The 18631-nt window shown below is 43.5% G+C and overlaps 1 protein-coding gene across 1 annotated transcript in view; it reads left to right on the top strand.

Moving 5' to 3' along the window:
• The window catches only part of adarb2 (adenosine deaminase RNA specific B2 (inactive)), a 280576-nt gene that overhangs the window by 161802 nt on the left and 100143 nt on the right, over nucleotides 1-18631 (top strand). The window lies entirely within an intron of this gene.

The following is an 18631-nucleotide window of genomic DNA, read 5'->3' as shown; positions in this document are numbered from 1 at the left end:
GATCACAACACACTAGTAAGGGAATATCCTTGAGCTCTATCTTTTAGACTGGGCTGACCTGTACTGGAAGGTCTAAATCAAGCAACACATAAGCAACAAGCCATAAAAATCAAGTCCTGCTGGTTCCATTGGGCACTGCCCACTTGGGATAGGATAACAAGGTGGACTTCGGAATTTTTATCCTGCAATTAATTCTAATTTTTCTTGGACTTCTGTGTAGTCCAATTGAATCAGTTCACTTCACTGGTGACTCAGATTGTACATCCACATGATCATAGTTTACTGAAATACATATCTAACTCAAAGAAGTTCCTGTACTTTAAGTGTCCATGTTGTCTTGCTTCTATGTAAACCTAATATCAATGTATCAAAATGTCTATTTCTATGTCTGTGTGATATATAATCCAACAGTTGCCAGTAAATTGGAACGATTGAGTTAGACTCCTATAAAGCAGAATTAACTATATGATAACATTTCCAAAGCCCACCACCTTATTCTCACATAGATCCTATTCCAAAAACTAGCACTCTAAACCTATGCTTTAAGTATGCTAGTTGTCCAATTCACATGAAAGTCTAATATCAATGTATCAAGGTGCCTGTTTGCTTGGAGATCTGGTCCTAAACATCTGAAGTCTACAGAAACTTACTGATCTGCTTTGCAAACACACAAACTTAAGAACTAATTTCACCCACTTTTGTGCATTAAATGGATGCTGGATTTTTCTCCCAAAAAAAAATCAGCCAAAAAAAAAACAAAATTCAAACACTGAAGATGGTGAGTTCAGCAGGGGTATATGGGTAATCTGCATGGTTGCATGTTTTATTATTATTGTCACGTGTACCGAGATACAGTGAAAAGCTTTTGTTTTGTGTGTCATCCAGACAGATCACACCATACATAATTATATCAAGGTACTAGAAAGAAAACAGAATACGGTTACAGAGAAAGTGCAATGCAGGTAGACTAATGAAGTGCAAAGGCCACAATGAGGTAGATTGGGAGATCAAGATTTCATCTTTTAGCTTATGAGACGTCCATTCAAGAGTCTGATAACAAGGGGATAGAAGCTGTCCTTGAGTCTGGTGGTACGTGCTCTCAAGCTTTTTTATCTTCTGCCCGATGGGAGAGGGAAGAAGAGAGAATGACCAGGATGGGAGGGGTCCTTCATTATGCTGGCTGTTTTCCTGAGGTTGGGGGTAATGTAGACCAAGTCAATTGAAGGGAGGCTAGTTTGGTGATAGACTGGGCTGTGTTCACAACTCTCTGTAACGTCTTGCAGTCTTGGACAAAGCAGTTGCCATACCAAGCCATAATGTATCTGGATAGGATGCTTTCTATGGTGCATCTATAAAAATTGGTAAGGGTCAACGGGGACATGCCGAATTTCCTTAGCCTTCTGAGAAAGTAGAGACATCGGTGTGCTTTCTTGGCCATAGCGTCCATCTGGCTGGACCAGGACAAATTGCTGGTAATATATACACCTAGGAACTTGAAGCTCTCAACCACCTCCACCTCAGCACCATTGATACAGGCGGGGACGTGTGCTCCACCCTGCTTCTTGAAATCAATGACCAATGCTTTTGTTTTGCTGACATTGAGGCAAAGGTTGTTTTCTTGACTTCATGCCACTAGGCTCTCTATCTCCTTCCTGTATTCCGTCCCCTCATTATTTGAGATTCGGCCCACTTTGGTGCTGTCTTCTGCGAACTTGTAAATGTGGTGAAAGCAGAGTGTACAGGGAGTATAGTGAGGGACTGAGGACACAGCCTTGCAGGACGTTAGTGTTGAGGGTATTCGTGGAGGAGGTGTTGTTGCCTATCTTTACTGAGTGTGGTCTGTTGGTCAGGAAGTCAAGGATCCATTTGCAGAGGATGGTGCCAAGTCCTAGGCCAAGGAATTTGGAGATGAATTTGTTTGGAATTATGGTTTTGAAGGCAGAGCTGTAATCAATAACTAGGAGTCTGACATAGATGTCTTTTTTATCCAGGTCTTCCAGAGATAAGTGTAGGGCAGGGAGACAGGGTCTACCATGGATCTGTTTCAGTGGTAGGTGAATTGCAGTGGGTCGAGGTCATCTGGGCGGCCAGAGCTGATGCGTGCCATAACCAGCCTCTCACAATACTTCATGACAATGGATGCCAGAGCTACCAGGCAGTGCTCAATAAGGCACATTGCCTTATTTTTCTTTGGCACTGGGATAATAGCAGTCTTCTTAAGTGGGAACATCAGACTGGGAGTTGGGAGAGGTTAAAGATGTCTGCAAATACTCCCACCAGCTATTCCGCACAGGATCTGAGGACATGGCTGGGGACTCCATCCCGGCCAGTCACTTTCCATGGGTTTACTCTCAAGAAGGGTGATCTGACGTCTGCAATGGTGACTGAGGGTACAGGTGCATCAAAGGCTGTCAGGGTGGGTGGTGTCATTTCACTAACATTCTGTACAAAACGAGCATAGAATGCATTGAGCTCACTGGGGAGGGATGTGTGGTTGCCTGCGATACTGCCTGATTTCGCTTTGTGTCCTGTTATAGCATGCAAACTTTACCACAGCTGGTCTGGGACTCTAACTTGGACTGGTATTATCTCTTGGCATTCTTGATAGCTTGGTGAAGGTTGTACCTAGATTTCCTGTATAGGTCAGGATCACCTGGCCTGAATGCCTCAAGACCTGGACTTCAGTAAGGAGTGGATCTCTTGGTTCATCTATGGTTTTCAGTTGGGGAACACTCAGATTGACTTCTTTGGCATGTAGTCCTCTACACACTTAGTGATGAAATCTGTGATGGCAATGGCATACCCATTTAGGATGGCCGCTGAGTTCCTGAATATGGACCAGTCCACCTACTTGAAGCAGTTGCGTAGGAGCTCGTCTATTTCCTCAGACCAGCACGGTAGGACTTTCTGTACCGGAGAAGAAGTGGGTCAGTATTAAGAAGGAGGAGGCGTTAGATGTCATGGGATGCATAAGGGTTGATAAATCCCTCAGGCTGGATGAGATCTATTCCACGTTGCCATGGAAAGCAAGGGAGGATATAGCTGGGACCCTGACAGAGAATCTTACATCTTTGTTAGCTGCAGGTGAGGTGCCTGAGCTAATGTTATTCCCTTACATAAGAAGAGCAGCAGGAACAAGCCAGGTATCTCCAGGCCAGTGAACCTTACGTCAGCGGTAGGGAAATTATTGGAGAAAATCCTAAGGGATAGGAGTTATGTATATTTGGAAAGCAAGGACTGATCAGAGATAGTCATCATGCCTTTGTGAGGGAGAATTCCTATTTCATTAATTTCATTTAGTTTTTTGAGGAGGTAACTAAGAAGATTGATGAAGGCAAGGCGAAAGACATTGTCTATATGGATTTTACCAAGGCATTTGACACGGTTCTGCATTGTAGGCTGGTTCTGAAGATGGCACATTGGATCCAAGACAGGCTGGCTAATTGGATCCAAAATTGGTTTGGTGACAGGAAGCAAAGGGTAGTAGTGGAAGAATGCTTTTCTGATTGGAAGTTTGTGACCAGTGGTTTAACCCAGGGATCAGTGTTGTTGTTTTGTGATATATATTAACAACTTGGATGTGAATGTAGGAGATATGATTAGTAATTTTGCAGATGATATGAAAGTTAATGGTGCTGTGGATAGTGAGGAAAGTTGTCTAAGAATACAGCAAGATATAGATCAGATGAAAAGTTGAGCAGAGTGTTGGCAGATGGAATTTAATCCCAACAAATGCGAAGCGATGCTCTTTGGGAAGTCAAGGGTAGGATAGCTACAGTAAATGGTGGAGTGCTGAGGAATATTGAAGGACGAAGGGACCTTGGGGTTCAAGCCCACAGTTTCCTGAAAGTAGCAACACAGGTGGATAGAGTGGTGAAGAAGACAGATGGAATGATTGCCTTCATAAGTCGGGGCATAGAATATAAAGCTTGAGACTTCATGTTGCAACTTAACTAAACACTGATTAGACTGCACTTGGTGTATCATGTGCAGCTCTGGTCGCCACACTATAGGAAGGATGTGATTGCGCTGGAAAGAGCGCAGAGAAGAGATTCACTAGGATGTTACCTGGATTGGAGGACTTTAGCTATGGGGAGAGATTGGATAGCCTGGGCTTGTTTTCCCAGGAATGAAGGAGATTGAGGGGTCATACAAGAGACTGCAGTCCTGATGCAGGATCACAACCTGAAACGTCAACTATCCCTTTGGCTCCACAGATGCTGCGGGTCTCAAGGGTGGCATGATAGAGGTATATAAAATTATAAGAAGCATAAATAGGGGAGGTGGTCAGAATCTTTTTCCCATTGTATGGATATTAAAAGCAAGACGAGAAGAAGGAGGTTTGAGGGGAAAGTTGTTTGCACAGGTGATGGTTGATATCTGGAACTTGCCAAAGGAAGTAGTGGAGTCAAATACAATCACTACATTTAAGAGACATTTAAGCAGACACTTCAATAGACGAAGCATGGAAGAAAGCAGTGCTAGTGGGGCCAAATGGCATTAGGTCAAATGGTCAAAAAGGTCGTAATGGACACGGTGAGTAGAAGGGCCAGTTTTATCCTGCACAGCTCTAGGACTCGAAGACTATCCTCACCTTCAGTAATCCTGATGATTGTTTTCTCCATTTAAAAGCGTTAGAAGACGACTTCCGTGCTCACCAACTGTAACTGTCACACAGACTGCCAAGGAGATGAGAGAAACCAGATGAGGTGTGGTGGAGGGGGGGTGGGGGGGTGGGTAGATGAAAAATTGAGCTGGGGAGGGATATTGAGCAGGAGGGAAGAAACTGGGGGAGGGGATATTGAGGTGGGAGAGAGAAAATCTCAGGAAATAACAAGGGGATGGGGAAAATAAGAAGGGTGAAATAGGGAAATGATACAGCACAGTGTTGGATGATGGGGACCACTACGCTCTGAGGGTCCCTGTGCCATAATAAAGCCACAGGATGCGACTGGGCCACTTGCTCATGAAGCGCAACTACTAGCTCACAGGTGCTGTGGGATATTCTTATCCGTGTCGGCAAAAGGGCTGATTTGTAAATCAATGTGCACCTGTCAGTGAAAATAAGTACAAATCACAGCTGGGATCCTTTAAATTGCATATGCTTCCTGACATGTCACATAACTTGTTCCTTCTTTAACTTTGCACGAACAACGAAGGTCGGAGGTCTCAACCTTTCAATTCATTTTCCGTCGACGTCAGCAATGCATGCAGCACACATTGATGGTGCCACCACGTGCATGAAAAGTGATGGGGAAATGACAGAAGCATTGAGTCAAAGAGTCCGACAGCAAGAAAACAGGCCCTTCGGCCCAGCTAGTCCAGGCCGACCAAAGTGCCCATCCAAGCGAGACCCATTTGCCTGCATTTGTCCTATAACCCTCTAAACCTTTCCTATCCATGTACCTGTCCAAGTAGCTTTTAAAAGTTGTTACTGTACTTGCCTCAACCACTTTCTCTGGCAGCTCATTCCACAATGTACCACCCTCTGTGTAAAAAGTTGCCCCTCAAGTTCCTACTAAATCCTTCCCCTCTCACCTTAAACCTATGTCTGCTAGTTCTTGATTCAATATTGCTGGGAAAAAGACTGAGTGCTTTCACCTCTCTATGCCCCTCATGATTTTATACACTTCTATAAGATCATCTCTCAGTGTCCTACACTCCAAGGATTAAAGTCCTAGCCTGCCCAACCTCTCTCTGTAACTCTGTCCCTCAAGTCCTCAAGTCCTGGCAACATCCTTGTAAATCTTTTCTGCACTCTTTCCAGTTTAATAACATCTTTCTTATAGTGGGATGACCAAAACTGAACACAATGCTACAAATGTGGCCTCACCAGCATCTTGTACAAATGCACCATGACCTCCCAACTTCTATACTCAATGCCCTGACTGATGAAGGCCAGCGTGCCAAAAGCCTTCTACACCACCCTGTCTACCTGAAGTGGGCAACCAGTTAGAGAATATCTATTGGAGTGAACTGTGCCAGGATGTGCCTGGTCCGGTTTCCCTGGGCAACCTATTCCTACCTTAACATTTCCGTGGTCACAGGGATCTTCAACTGATGAGTGAGAAGCAGCAACTTCCTCCTTCTAATCCTTCCTGCTCCACTGTACTTCATCTCCCAACCCCATCACACATCTACCTATCACCAGGAGGACCAAATCTGTTCTCCCCAGCTCCGTGGTTCGGCTGTCCCACATGATTATACCGCCCCAACCCTACCCCTGTGCTGGCTCTTTGCTGAACACACCAAAACCGACTCTACTGCCTTCATCACCTCCACAAGACCATAAGGCCATAAGATATAGGAGCAGAATTAGGCCACGTAGCCCATTGAGTCTGCTCTGCCATTTAATCATGACTGATATTTTTTTCAACCCCATTCTCCCACTTTCTCCCCATAACCCTTAACCCCCTTACCAATCAAGAACCTATCAATCTCTGCATTAAATGCACCCAATGACTAGACTCTCCTACTAATGGAAACATCTCTCCACGTCCACTCTACCCAGGCCTTTCAGTATCTGGTAGGTTTCAATGAGATTCCTCCTTATCCTTCTAAACTTCATCAAGTACAGGCCCAGGGACATCAAGTGCTCCTCGTAGGTTAAGCCTTTCATTCCTGGGATCATTCTTGTGGACCTCCTTCTAGACCCTCTCCAGAGCCAGCACATCTTTCCCTAGGAACAGGGCCTAAAATCCTTTTCAGGCATAAAAAGGTGCAACAGACGTATTTCTTCCTTTCGGCAAATTTTTCCACAGTGCCCTAACAGACTTTTTACAGAAATTTACCATAAATTCTCCACTTGTTTTTTCATAATGTTGATAGCTCGTGGCTGTTTCTCATTCATTTCTCAGGATGTGGATATCGCTGGCAAGGCCAGCATTTATTGTCCATCCCTAATCTAGATGAACTGGGGAATTGAGCCAAGAAGTGGCAGATGGAATTTAAATCAGACAAGTGCGAGGTGTTGGATTATGGTCAGTTAAACACTTAAATAGTAAACAGCAGGGCCCTGGAGAGTGTTGTAGAACACAGAAACCTAGGGGTACAGTTCCCTAAAAGTAGTGACACAGGAAGACAGGATGGTGAAGAAAGCATCTGGCGTGCTTGCCTTCGTCAGTCAGGGCACCAAGTACAGGAGTTGGGACGTTATGTTACAACTGTATAAGTCGTTGGTGAGACCGAACTTGGACTATTGTGTGCAGTTCTGGTTGCCCAGCTATAGGAAGGATGTCATTCAGTTGGAAAAGGTGCAGAAAAGACCCATGAGGATGTTACTAGACTGAAGGCCTTGAGTCATAAGGAGAGACTTGATAGGCTGGGACTTTTCTTCACTGGAGTGCAGGAGGCTGAGGGGTGACCTTATGGAGGTATATAAAATCATGAGGGGCATGGATGAGGTGGATGGTCACACTTTTTCCCAGAGTAGGGGAGAGGCACAGAGTTAAGATGAGAGGGGGAAATTTTAAAAGGGCCCTGAGGGGCAACTTCTTCACACATAGGGTGATGGGTATATGGTACAATCTGCCAGAGGAAGCTGTAAAGGTGAGTACAATTACAATGTTTAAAAGACATTTAGACAGGTACATGGATAGAAAAGGCCTAGGAGCCAACTGCAGGCAAGTGGGACTAGCTCAAGACATCTTGGTCAGCATGGACAAGTTGGGCCCAAGGGCCTGTTTCCATGCTGTAAACTCTATGACCCTGTGACTGGAAATGCACTCAAGAATGTTGGCGACCAGCTGCCTTCTTGAGTCCTTCTGGTGGAAATTTTCTCACAGTTTTGTTGGGGAAGGAGTGCTAGGATTTAGAGGGACTGACTGGTTCCTTTCAGATCAATTAATACCCTTCATTGTTCCATTTTCCCTGTTCCAGTGACTAGCCTATGCCTGCAACTGGGTAAACAAGCAATGTAGAAATTCAAACATGGAGAAAAAGAAATTCAGATAAATAAATGTTGAGGAATTGAATCTAGGATCCGAGGGCACAGCCTCAGAATAAAGGGATGTCCCTTTAAAACTGAAATGAGGAGGAATTTCTTCAGCCAGAAGGTAATGAATCTGTGGAAGTCATTGCCACAGAGGGCTGTGAAGGCCAATGGGTGTTTTCAAGGCAGAGATTGATAGGTTCTTGATTGGTCATGGGGTTAAGGATTATGGGGAGAAGGCAGAAATATGGGGTTGAAACAAAAAATATGGCCATGAGTGGAGTGGATCGATGGACTGAATGGCCTAATTCTGCTCCTATGTCTTATGATCTTATGGTCAGATAGAATTGAATGAGACAGTGAGTGTAAGCAAGAGTTGTTCAAACATACGGGGAAACAGCTTATGAGGAGATGGTGAAAAAACATGGACACGAAACCACTTTACTGCAATGATCCTGCATTTTTCTCCAACAAAATTAAGTGTAAGGTGGCCTCCGACACCTTCCAGCTAACACTTCAAGAGCCTGCAATTTGTTTTCCCGCCTGTTCCTGTAGGATGGAAATTGGTGTGAGTTCAGGTGACCTACATTGGGAGGTGAGGGGATGGACTGGAAATCACAAGCAGAATCAAATGACTCTTTTTTTTGTATCTGAGTGAGTGACATGAAATGTTCTGTGGATAAGCAGGTTGCCAAGGCAACCTCTCCGAGGCTCAGAACAGCAATTTTCCAGCTTCCGCTTTCTCAGAAATGTGCATTTAATTTCACAATCAGGGACATACTCGTCAGCACTTCAACAATTTTTAGGGGCAAATATTTACTGTGGAAAGCATCTTTGAAGATCTGCAAACTTCAAATTGGAGCAAATAAGAACTTTAATCAAGATAAGACACATTTATTTTTAGTAAACTGAGATTAATGCATGAAATCAAAGTATTGAATAGTCTGTAAATACTGCATTCCCTCCTTAACTGATCTGTCGATAGCAAAAGCTTTATTTCAAATAGATTGCCCCTTAATCGGATGTTCCACAATAGGTGAAAGAAATCACCTTTTATTGCAATAAGCAAATAGTTGAAGAATAAATTATTGCTCTCAGCAAATAATTGGAGAATAAACTATTTTATTACTATTTGTATGCAGCCAATTAAAGCACATTTCACAGTTAGATTACTATTGATCAGAAAAAAAGATTTGGAAGTAATTTTAATGCTGTCAATAATTGAACAGATTGAAAGGTTTAGAGGCAATGATATCCTGTTGGCAACGAAAGGAAGTAAACTGGGACCCACTCAGAACATCCATAGCTAAAAGTAAAGGCTAACATTTTATCTCTTTTCAGCCACTTATGTCTCCTGGGTCACAGCATTGTCTAATTGAGATGGCAGAATTGTTCAATCCACAAACGCCTATACAGCGGGGCCAATTTATAAGCAGAAGTACATTTACTAGTGTCAGTGTTGTTCCCCAGTTCACCCTGACACTGGGTGGTTCAGGCACAGAAATTTCTGTTTTGCCATCCATCTCAAAGGTGGCTTTGGCAACATGAACACAGTTGCTACCTATGGGGCAACTCTACCGAGATTACCAGGTGCAACCAGTTTTCCAGGAATGTAGAGGTGAATCCTTCTGTATTTTTGACGGTGTGTGGGAGCGCCGGGTCACACTGAGACTGCAGCATGACTATGCAGGAGAAGATGGGGACTCTTCCACACTGGAGACCAATGAAAGAAAGCCAGAAGGATTGACTGAGGGGGATCCTATCTCCTCAGGGTTTTTTGGGAGCAATGGTCCTAGTTCCAGGTGTTTGAGCAAATTTCCAAAGGCCATGGTCACAGAGGCATGTCAGATTCCACAGCCAGAGGTGCAGGAAGCAGCTGTTCTACTTGTCACACTGAACTTCCAAGTCCCTGGATCATTCCCAGCAACTGAACTATGCCGCAGACCATGGTTTGCAGCACACTGCAGCAGTTGTAATGTGATGGATTTTCTCTGCTCAAGGAGGAAAGAATCTCTCCCTTCAGGAGTACAAAGCAGCAAACTTGGGCGTTTGTATTTGTCCAGACTGCAAACTTGTCAAAGGTCCAAGGACCAATAGACTGCATTTGTATATCCATATCTGTACATTGAGGTGGTCATCAGCAGAAAAGTCCATCATTTCCCAAGTGTTCAAGATGATCAGCAACAGAGCCTCAGATCAACTCTGTGCACCCGGCAAACTCACAAGGTCCGTTCAGTCTGATGCTGCATACTGCACGCATCACATCTCATTCACTATGCCTGGCAGATACCTCTTGGGAAATAAAGTCCATCCTCTCTGCCCATGGTTCCTTCTTTCCTGGGTAGGCTCCTGGAAGTGCAGGAGAATGGAATTATCACTGCATCTGCAGAGCCAACAGAGACTGCAATTGTGGTCCTTAGTACAAGAACCTGGATCTTAAAGAGATGCCCTGCAGTAATCTCCGAGGAGGGTCAGCTGCTTCATCATTGTCTGCTGTAATCTCCCCAATAATATCTTCATTCAAACACAGCCTTTGCCCCTTGCACAGCAGGAGTAGGAGAATGTGAAAGACGATGAGGAGAAGGAGCAAGAGGAAGAGGGACAAGGTGGGCGAAGATGAAGAGAGGGCCTCAGTGGACATGCTGTCATGGCTAAGCCTGCAGTTCAGGTGAGAAGCCACAACACATGAGTATTTAGACAGAGCTGGTCTTTGTGTGAATGCCACAAACTCAAATTGGAATGGTAAGTTACCATAGCACCACATCAGTTAGTACTAGGCAGACTACTAGAAGTCTCACCACTCCCCTTAACATGAGCACTATCTCGATCTGTTCTCACTGGCAAGTAACGCAGTTTGCAATTAACCAGATACTAATCTACTTCAGCCATTTAATTATCGCAGCTGCAAGTGCACATCAGACGATGCTGTGTTACAGTGAGGACCTCAATTCCTGACCTTGTAAGGATATTCCAGTGGAGTCATAGAGTCATAGAGACATGCAGCATGGAAACAGGCCCTTCTGCCCAACTAGTCCATGCCAACCAACTTTCCCATCTAAGCTAGTCCCATTTTCCTGCATTTGGCTCATATCCCTCTAAGCCTTTCCTATCCACGTACCTGTCCAAGTACTTTTTAAATGTTGTTAATGTACCTGCCTCAACCATTTCCTCTGAAAGCTCATTCCATATACTGACCACCCTCTAGGTGAAAAAATTGCCCCTCAGGTTCCTACTAAATCTCTCCTCTCTCACCTTAACCTTATGACCTCTAGTTCTTGATTCCCCAACCCTGGGAAAAAGACTGTGCAAATTCACCCTATCTATGCCTCTCATAATTTTATACACCTCTATAAGATCACCCCTCATTCTCCTACGTTGCAATGAGAAAAGTCCCGACCTGCTCAACTTACCTCCATAACTCAGTCCCTTGAGTCCCGGCAACTTCCTCATAAATCCCCTCTGCACTCTTTCCAGCTTAACGGCACCTTTCCCATAGCAGGGTGACCAAAACTGAACATAATATTCCAAATGCGGCCTCACCAACGTCTTGTACAACTGCAACATTACATCCCAACTTCTATACTCAATGCCCTGACTGATGAAGGCCAGCATGCCAAACACCTTCTTCATCACCCTGTCTGCTTGTGATGCCACTTTCAGGGAACCATGTACTTGTACTCCTCAGTCCCTCTGTTCTACAACACTCCCCAAGGCCATACCATTCACTGTGAAAGTCCTACCCTCATTTGTCTTCCCAAAATGCCCTCCCAATAGTTGCAAGGCACAACTCAGGGTTCTGAGAACAATTCCCTACACCTCTGAACAATTTGTAAAACATTCTCCCCACACATCTAAGTCTAAAGACATTGAAAAGTTTGAGCTCATTCAGCATAAAGTAGCCCATAGCATTGCCACTTCCGTCACCATGTAGACTTTGGTTAATAACAACTCACAAAAATGTCCTCCCAACTACAATAAAAGGCCTCAGCCCATTGCACCTAGTGGTCACTGTTTGATGTTCTAAAATCTGCAAGTTAGAGCAGCCAAAGTAGCAATGCAACAGGCAGGAAAACAGATCTTCAACATGTTCAGACCTTATTAAGGATGCTCAATAAACACCAGCCTCCTGGCACTGTCCTTCACCCCAGACTAACAGGTGTGTTTAGTTGCTGCATATACTGACCTTGGCCACACATACAAAGCCATCCCAGCATTCACCGCCATGATCCTGTCCTCCCAGGCCGGCCTTGATGACTTTTAGGGCCCTTGAGCTCATGGGGTACTTTTTTCTGTGACCACCTCTTCAGCCAGGTGAGTGACAGGCCTGCTCCAGTGAATGCCCACCTATTTTCCAAGCTGTTCACTTCAAGCTTCCCAATAACTGCCAGCAGTGGTTACAGTCAGGGGTCATCTCTCCTTTAAGAGGTGCAGGCAAGACAGGGAAGTTAGTTTTGGATGGTGCATAAGACTCCTGATATTACTAGGGACCAATGCAGAGAAGATCATGTTTGAAACCACTTTAATACATGAATCCTTGCACAAAGCAGGTACTTAAAGATTGTGTAAAAGCAACTGGTGTACATTTGGAGACACAAGAGACTACAGATGCTGGAATCTGGAGCAACAAACAATCTGCTGGAGGAACTGAACGGGTCAAGCAACATCGGTGGGAGGAAAGGAATTGTCAACGTTTCGGGTTGAAACCCTGCATCAGGTCGAAATCCTATTGCAGGGTTTTGACCTGAAACATCGACAATTCCTTTCCTCTCACAGATGCTGTTCAACCTGCTGAGTTCCTTGTTTGTTGCTACTGGTGTAGATATGTTGCATGGGGCAATTTTAGTACATTTCAATGCATGATTGAATCGCTGCCTAATTTTCAGATAACTTTTACATTATATGTGTGGGGACATTCTCTGTAAGTTACCTGCTGCCTGTGCCTGTGCAGTTAGAGCTGTGCTTCCACTTTAAAAGAAGCTCCATTGGATGTAAAGACATTGAAAATATTCTGATGTTGTGAATGATAGTATGCAACTGCCATCCTGTTAGAATAGTCTTTACAGATCAACAAGCTGTAGACCTACTAATGCTCCACAGCAGGTTTGATCTGCTCCCTCATGAATTACTAAGTGTTGGTAAATTAAATCCTGGCCCCAAACTGCATTCCCTGGATTGTGTTATCCTTGGTGGAACAGTAGTAAACATCTGCTCTTTTTTACCCATGGTGTCATTTCCTCGCTCTGTGCTACCAGAAGTCCAAGAGAGCACAATATCTGCTCTGAAGCGAACCTGCTGACTTCTTTTATTTAAACATATAATAATCCACAACAACAAGTTGCAACGTTAATCCATACTGGCTTTGTAAACAGAAACGCAGGCAGAAGGTGTCATGTAAACGTGCCAATAATGTGAATGCAACAACTTTTAATTATCTGAGCGCAGACACCGGTAGTCCTATCGAAGTGAATAATATGGTTTTAATAATGCTCTGAAATGCACTATGCAATTACATAACATATGATTGTGTACAATGAAGATAAATTTGTATCAGGTCCCTACTCCAAATATTAAATATTAAATAAATTGGAGAAAGTTCATAGATGAAAGGTATTTCCCTAGTCAACAGCACTGAATGTGTAATATCATCGTCAGCTTTCAGTACTCAGAGTCACAGAGTCATACAGCACAGAAACAGGCCTTTCAGCCCACCACGCCCATGCCGACCTTTTTGCCAAACTTCACTAATCTCATTTACCCGCATTAGGTCTGTATCTGCTTAAGTGCCTGCTAAATGTCTCCTAATCATAGTGATTGTATTTGACTCCACAACCTCCTATCGCAGCAAGTTCCAGATAACAATCACTCTGCAAAAAAACTTTCCCCTCAAATCCTTTTAAAATTCTTTCCTCTCACTTTAAACCTATACCCTATTATTTGTGACCCTACCATTGGAAAAAGATTCTATCCACCCTATCCATGTTTCGTATAATCTTATATACCTCTATCAGGTCACCCCTCAGCCTCCTTTGCTCCAGGGAAAACAAACCCTGCCTATCCAATCTTTCCTCATAACTAAAGCCTCCAATCAGGCAACATCCTGGTGAATCTCCTCTGCACTCTCTCCAGCATAACCATGTCCTTCTTATAATGTGGTGACCAGAACTGCACACAATACTCCAGGTACAGCCTCACCAGTGTTTTGTAAAGCCCCAACCTTTATATTTCATGACCCAACCCTTGAAGGCAAACATGCCATTTGCTTTCTTCACTACCCTGTCTACCAATGTTGCCACTTTCAGGGAACTATGGACTTGAATCCCTTTGTTCATCAACATTGCTGGGCACTGCATATGTGCAACTTGACTTTCCAAAATACATCACCTTGCCCTTGTTGAGATTAAATTGGATTTGCCAATGCTCTGCCCAATTTTCCATCTGATCTGTATGTTGCTGCAGCCTTAGACAACCTTCCTTGCAATCCACAATGCCAGCAACTTTCATATCATCCACAAATTTACTAATCATACCTCCTACATTCACATCTCAGCTTATGGAATTCATTCTGTGGATGTCAATGAATTTTGCTACATTATTATATATCATATTTAACAGTCCTGACCAGGCACAAACTTTTAGGCAATTGAATTCTTGAAGTATATTCAGGATAGTTTTCTGCAACAAAATGTCTCGGAACCAACAAGGAGACAGGTCATATGACATTTTGTGATGAACTTGCAGTAATGAATATAGTTGAGAATTCTTCTCCTTCATGCTAGCAGGGGTCAGAGTGCATTGGGGGAGCTTACCCTGGGTCATGTTTGGTTCTTTGGCAGGCAACATTTTGGTTGGTCTTTACAAGGGCTGCGTTTGCAGACATATGCTCTCGGCAGGCCTAAAGAAAATAATTAAACTCCTGAATGGACAAAACTCAGCCTCCATCTTTTAGTATGTTGAGATTTACATATTGATGACAAGGAAAGTGGGTCCTGATGTCAGATAGGACTAAACAGGAACTCTTTTTATTGAAGAAAGTAGTGGCAGTGAAGGAAAGTCTAACAATCGCCTGCTTTTAAAAAATGGAAAAGAATATAGCCACACTAGGCTCATTTTCAACTTTTGACTCTTAAAACCCAGTCATGGGAGGAATATTGATAAAAATAAACAGAGGTATATCCTAGTAAGGATGGGGGGAGCCCCTTCATATAGTTTAATTAGAAACCTGCTGAGCATGGAGAAACCCAGTTTAAAAAAAATTAAGGAATTGGTCGCTTTGTTGAAGAATCTCTTTAACCAATAGCAAGCAAGATCATGCAAAGTTTTTGGTTTGATTCAGAATTCAGTAATCATGAAATAGCAGCTGAGAATGGGGGGAGAATGAGGTTGAAAAAAATCAGCCATGATTGAATAGTGGAGCAGACTCGATGGGTCAAATGGCCTAATTCTGCTCCTGTATCTTATGGTCTAAAATAGTGCCATGGTCATGGTCTTATTATGGTCTGAGTTTGCAACTAAGTTGTGGAAGTTATCACAAGACATTAATTATGCCAACATATTCTCACAGTTACTAAGGGACAATTAATGTGCAGAATTGATGATTGGATTCAAAACGGTTGTTATTAGAGGTAAATCTGATCTTTGAGAATGCACTGAACATTGCCCAAGTAGTGCGACAGGCAAGCAAAAACATGGAGGACTTGCAAGTGAGACTGGCTGTTCCATGTAACATCATGCACATGGACAAGGCACAAAACACATTGTTCCAAAGCAATCCAAGCATCATTGTAACAAGATAAACAAAGATTGGTACCACTGTGGAAGGAAACGTGCTGTCTGAATATTTATCCAGGCGCATCGCTGAAACTTGTGGGAACAGGCACACACAATGAAGGTAGGAAATTGAAGGAAGGTGTCCAAATTTCTGGAGTTTACACCATTCTGACCACTTAAAGGAGCCAAGTCAAAAATGTAGTACAGAGGAAGTGTTCACAATGTTTAATGGAAAGGGGGGTGACTTAACAGAAGTAGAATGATTGATTGTTATCATAAAAGTGAATGACAGAGACCTAACATTTGAGCTTGATACTGGGTGCAGTGTTAGACTGATGAACCAGACTGAATGTGCATCAGGGTGGCCAGAGAACACTACCCCCGAACTTAAAAAGGCACAGCTAAGTCTGAAAATCTATAGGTGAAAGCATTGAAATAGTTGGAATTGCTGACATGACAGTGAAATACCAAGGACAGGTTAAAACGTTACAACTAGTAGTTGTTGCAGACTCCGGACTAAACCTATTAGGAAGAGGCCGCTGACAGAAATTCTCTTGGATCAGAGGATCATCCATCACATAGAACATGGAACATGGAACATGGAACATAGAGCATAGAACAGAACAGCTCAGGAACAACCCACTTGGCCCACCATGTCAGTGCCGATTCTCTATTCCCCGCCTGTTTATGTGTCTGTATAAATGCCTCTTAAATGCTACTATTGTATCACCTTCTCTGGCAGTGCGTTCCAGGAACCTAATACTCTGTGTAAGAAACATGCCATGCACAACTCCTTTAAACTTACTCCTCTCACCTTAAAGATATGCCCCCGAGTAATTTACATTTCCACACTGGGAAAAAGACTCTTATCTACCCTATCTATACCTGCCATAATTTTATATACTTCTATCAGGTCGCCCCTCAGCCTCGGATTCTCTAGAGAAAACAATCCAAGTTTGTCCAACCTCTCCTTTATAGGTAATACATTCCAATGCAGGCAACCTCTTCTGCACCCTCTCCAAAGCCTCTGCATTCTTTCTTACAGTGTGGTGACCAGAACTCCACACAATACCCCAAAGGTGGCCGAACCAAAGTTTTATACAGCTGCAACACAACTTTTCAACTTTTATACTCAGTGCCCATACCAATGAAAGCAAGTAGGCCGTGCACCTTCTTTACTACCCTATCCAGTTGTGTCACACCCCAAGATCCCTGTGTACATCAATGCTTCCAAGGGTCCTGCCATTTACTATATAATCACATAGAGAAAGGTAAAAAGACTGGAACATTGCAGGAGGTGCTAGGGATACGGGAAGAGGTTTTCAAAGATGATCTGGGAACACTGAAGAGCATCCACATTAAAATTCATGTGGATTGTCACAATCTACCAGATTCTTCAGACTAAGGTCAGCACTTAATGCAACAAAACCAAGACGGGGAAGAAACTGACAGGCTTCTCAGAGAGAAAATAATTGAATCTTAATACTCTGAGTGGGTAGCACCCACTGTGTCAGGGTGATAGCATGATGGATCCATTAGGATATGTGGAGATTGTAAGTTTCCTGTGGAGCAAGTCTTGCCCCTGGAACAGTATCCCATTCCTAGAATTAAGGACTTGTTTGCAGTTTTTTTCTGGAGGGTAGCAGTTCACTAAATTGGACATGAGGCAGGGTAGTGGTTAGAGGGGAAGGATTTAAAAAGGACCTGAGGAGCAACTTTTTCACGCAGAGGGTGATGAGTACATGGAACGAGCTGCCAGAGGAAGTGGTTGAGGCAAGTACAACAGTAGCATTTAAGAAACACTCGGATAGGTACATGGAGGGGCGGTGCTTAGAATGATATGGGACGAACGCAGGAAATTGGGACTAGTTGGGTGGACAACATGGTCGGCATGGACTGGTTGGGCCAAAGGGCCTGTATCCCTGCTGTATTGCTCTATGACTGCATGAGTCATCCATATAAACAGGCTGCATTAGAGAAGCAGTCTAAGGTATTTGACTGAGAACACACACAAGGGCTTGTTCACATATATCTACCTTCGGAATCTCATCTGCACCAGCTAACTTTCAGAGAACCATGGAGGGGTTTCTGCAGGACATTCCCTACGCACTTGAGTGATGGTTACAGGGGACTCAGCAGATGAACACCTGCACAATCTGGAAGAAGTGTTGAGCAGACTGGAAAAGGCAGGACTACATTTAAAGTGAAGTGCATTTCCTTGGTGAATGAACTGCAGTCAAAAAGACTACAGCCAGTTCAAGGGAAGGTAATAGCCATTGTCAATGTCCCTACCCCACATATTTAATTAGTTGGCAAATATAATTGGAAGTATATCTGGAATTGTTGAATTTTAACCAGAAATTCTTGCCAAATCTAGCAAGGCACCAAGCATCAATGTGAATTGGAGATGGACTGAAGCTCAAGAAAAGATGCTTGTGCAGCTATGGTCTACTACTGTGCTGGTCCACCATTGAACAGGCAGACAGTTAATCTTGTACTGCTTCACAATGTGGTATTAGTGCTATGTTGTCGCACTGGATGGAAGATGGTTCTGAAAAGCCAATAGGGTTAATGCTCAGAACACTGAATCCAACAGAGAAAAAGTGCTCTCAGCTAGACACACCCAACATGTTTGGAATGCAGCTGTTCATGAGTACATTTGTGGACATCACTTCACCATTTACATAGCACACAAACCCCTGATTTTCTTATTCCATGATATTTTTCCCAGGGTTGGGGAATCAAGAAGTAGAGAGCATAGGTTTAAGGTGAGCGGGGAGAGATTTAATAGGAACCTGAGGGGTAACATTTTCACCCAGAGAGTGGTCAGTATATGAAATGAGCTGCCAGAGGAAGTAGTTGAGGCAGGTACATTAACAACATTTAAAAGGTACTTGGACAGGTACATAGATAGGAAAGGTTTAGAGGGATATG

The sequence above is a fragment of the Pristis pectinata genome, chromosome 5, assembly GCF_009764475.1.
Source record: "Pristis pectinata isolate sPriPec2 chromosome 5, sPriPec2.1.pri, whole genome shotgun sequence".
Taxonomy (NCBI): domain Eukaryota; kingdom Metazoa; phylum Chordata; class Chondrichthyes; order Rhinopristiformes; family Pristidae; genus Pristis; species Pristis pectinata.
This window is presented reverse-complemented; position numbering and strand designations above follow the sequence as displayed.